Source organism: Cephus cinctus, unplaced genomic scaffold, assembly GCF_000341935.2.
Source record: "Cephus cinctus unplaced genomic scaffold, Ccin1 Ccin1_scaffold1847, whole genome shotgun sequence".
Taxonomy (NCBI): Eukaryota; Metazoa; Arthropoda; class Insecta; order Hymenoptera; family Cephidae; genus Cephus; species Cephus cinctus.
Window position 1 is genome coordinate 213,933 of NW_014334027.1, and position 3,654 is coordinate 217,586.

Genomic DNA, 3,654 nt, shown 5'->3' on the forward strand with positions numbered 1-3,654 from the left:
GGGGGAGGGGGGGGGGGGGGTAGAGGCGGAGAAGGGTGAAGGAAATAATATTATTTATCAATCTTCAAACGGCACGTGGGAAAGACTGAACATGAGATTCGGGAGGAGTATCCGGGAACCAAGGAATTGTGGGGTGTTACTGGTCCCAGGATCTTTGGAGTCGAGTACGTGTTGTTACCTATACGGGATTCTGGGCAAAGGACGATGCGATACGTCCGTACCATGTATAATGCATCCCTAGGGAATGATTCGCTCCTGATCCCGTCTCACCTACCCTGGCAGTTACGAAATGCAGAGAAGATGTTAGGCTCCATAGAAATGGATGCTGGGTGCGTTGCTCTTTGTACCTTATGCGCACCAAGTATGTACGTATATAATATGTCCACGTACATTTGCTATGCGACGTTCAATGTAAATTTCTTTAGGATAATTATTAGTATAATAAAGAATCTAGTGTTTTATTACGTAATTGTTATTTAGGGATTAATTAAAATTTCAAAAAATTTCTTTTCAATCGTATGTGGTTGTAAGGGAATTTTTATTAAAAAATTTTTTTTTTTATTAAAGCGAAGCAGTGGAAAGATGCGGCCTGCTCGTATATCTAGTGTTTATGTGACCCGAGGAAATTCCCTAGGGAGTCTGTCCTTGTGTCGGGAGAAATTGTTGCCGTTATAGGAACTTTGATTTGCAGTTTGGGAGGTACCGATGAGAGACACGGGCAAGCAGTAACAGCATTTGACTTCGTATCCATCGGATATCCTAGGTTATTATCGGTATTCCGTGCGCGGCAGGACGACGGAAATCCCTTTGGTCCTTGTCGTCCTTTTCCTTTCCTGCTTCGCCGTTCTCTCGCCTTCTTCATCCTTTCTGGATAGCGACGAGGGGCCGATATTTCATTTATACTCACGAGCCGGCGTTATCCCAGTGCCGCCAACACTCACGAATTAAAATAGTTATCGGGTCTCCCTGTTTCTATATATGTTATATGTATACATATAGAGATCTATCGTAAAGGGAAAAGAGAGCATAGGAACGGAGGACGTCAATGAGAATGCGAAGAGAGAAATGAAATAGGTGAATGGTCTCCGAAGGATCCTCGGTGAAAAGTTGGCAGTGACGCGAGCCGACCGAAGAAACAGGTATAGGTTGGCAGTACGCCCTTATGGGGAACCCTCGTAAATTTGGCAAGTTCCTACGCGGCCAAGGAGGCCAAAATCAGGCGAGGATGGAGAAAGGTAAAGAAACGAAGTAAGAGCGCGAGAGAGAGAGAGAGAGAGAGGGAAGATGGAAGTATTGAAAGCTGTTCGCCTAAAAAGTGCGTGAAATATAAGTCCTCGCAACGCGGCCCTTTCACCGAATTCTTTTGGCGAACGGATAAAAAGGCAGCGGAGCCGTTCCTCGAGAGCTGCAGAGCCGTGGGGGCTGGTTTAGAGTGGGTTTTCTCAGGAATCGCGGAGAAAGCTACGCTGTACCGGGAAAACGATCGGATTACCATTTTTTAGCCCCTCGTGCGAAACCCCAACAAGTAATTCTGTGTTTTCAATCTTGGCGAATGACACGGAAAAGCCAACCGCACTGTTACGCCCGCGGGATTCCTCTTGTCCCTTATCCTGCCGTCAAGCGCCGAGTCCTTAGTTCACTCCGTGTGACAATACTTAACCGATGGACACTGTTCTCAGCCTTTACCATTTCGATGGAAAATTTTACGTTTCGATCTTCGCTCCGGCCAACCAGACGACGCTGGCTCAAACTGAGAGGGCATCGCGTTAAAGCTCTCCTGGATCGTGTAAGCTCTTGTGCCTAGGAGAACGATAATGTGCACGCACGGACTTCGTCGTTGACGTTGACAGGGACGTGGTCGCCGAGGCACGGGACGCTGATAGAAATGGTGCACTATGGGTAGTGACGGGTGAGGCGGCGGAGAAAGAGACGATATATAGACAGCTAGTCAGTTAGATAGACACACAGGTATACCTAGCGTTGTGAATAGGGCTTAAGGGCGCAGGAAAGGGCGAAAGGTGATAGGCGACGGTCGCAGGAGAGGAAAGCTGAAGCGTGGCTCCGCCGGGTGGGGGGTGCCGGTAGCTCGACGTTGGGTGAGCGAACGAGCGTCCCAACGCTCGACGTTCAGTCCGACCCGGACGTCCAAGCGAAACGCGCGCGTACCTTCTCGCCCGAGTCTTCCCGAGTCCCGCCCGAGCTCTCGAAGGGCTCACTCGAGAACCGAGCCCTCGTGTCTTCGTTGCTCGGAATGCTCATAGTCGACGCACAATACTTGACATATCGACCTGCATCGCCGATTCGATAATAAAATTATTCCTTATCAGCTTGCGTGACCGTTGCCAAGAGTCTGCAGGTCGTGACGAGCCAGCCAGTCGGAGCATGTTTGCCGCGGAGTCACGACGTCTTATGCGCGGTGGTACCTAGTATGTGAAAGCTCGGAAAACTCGAGGAAGCCGTGGAAGCTCGCGAAGCCAGTGAACTCGGAGAATCGAGATCAGCCGGGGAAAAGCTCGAGGACGGCTTAGCGGCACGGAATCGATAGCACGCGACCGTCGCGACGGTCGCCGCCACCGTCGCCGTCCTAACCCTTGTGGCCCTCCTAACACTTCTCTCAGCCTTCCCGGCACTTATAAAAGCGGCAAGCTTTACGCTTTATCCTAAAAGAGCTTTCATCGTAGAGCTCTTTCGGTGCTTCCTTTATCGCGACACCTTTATCGCAGCCCGCTGCGACTCCTGGACAATGTATTGTGCGCGAATCGTTTGGCTCTCTCCTCGTGCAGGTTCAAGCTACGAGTGATCAGGATCTTGGAGAGAGATATCGTCGACAGGCTAAGTCCTAAGTGAACGAAGAGTAGTCTGCTACATGAATTTTTCAAACTCAACGTAAAATCGAAGTGACCTCCCGCGGGAGTATAGTGCAAAATCGACAGCCAGTCGTTCGGGACTGTTGACAGTCTTCGAAAATCCTCGTGGAAGCTGCCGATTCTACGAAGTGACCAGACGGCGAGGGTGCATCGGAATCATCGACTCTCCGTCGGGATCGTCGTCGCGCTTGGCTGGACCAGGAAGAGGGAGCTAAGGAATTTCGAGAAGGTAGTGTTGTCGAAGAATACGAACTACGCGCGAAATTCAGTGGCCTTCCTGTGTTTTAATTTATGTGATTATAATCGTCGTCCTCGTCGCTGTCGAGGTTGACCTCGTTGCACTGTGCCGTCTTCGGATCCCCTGTGTGTCTGTGACGTCTGATCCCTTGTCTCCAAAAAACGAAAAAAAAAGTCAAATAACCCGTCTCACAAATTTTGTGTCTCCTTCGTCGCACGTCGCATGTGACTCAACGCGAGCAACAGCCAAAAGTAAGTAAGCTACGCGAGCGGATTACCTCCTGTTCGTCTGTAATTCCAATCCAATTGGTTTCGTCCTTATTCCTATTTCCCTAACACGTTTAATCATTCACGTTAAATATGATTGCGACGGCAAATCCAGAGGCTGTATATGTTTGCGTATGATTCTTGTTATTTGTCCTACTGCTGCGTGTTTGTATATTCGTATCAAAAGTATTTATAGGCAATACCGACGTTTCATTTTGAAACATTCGATTTATGTTTGGCGAATGACGGGGGGGCGGGAGGGGGGTATAAATCTAAATTAAAT

The 3,654-nt window shown here is 49.2% G+C and overlaps 1 protein-coding gene across 2 annotated transcripts in view; it reads left to right on the top strand.

The window, feature by feature from the left end:
- Positions 1 to 2,142: 2,142 nt before the first annotated feature.
- The window catches only part of LOC107273847, a 79,816-nt gene continuing 78,304 nt past the window's right edge, over positions 2,143 to 3,654 (top strand). Inside the window, exon 1 of one of the 2 annotated variants that reach the window (XM_015752418.2) lies at positions 2,143 to 3,356. The gene's annotated coding sequence lies outside the window, so the exon portion shown is untranslated. The remainder of the gene's footprint in view (positions 3,357 to 3,654) is intronic. The other variant, XM_015752419.2, reaches the window with a different exon arrangement.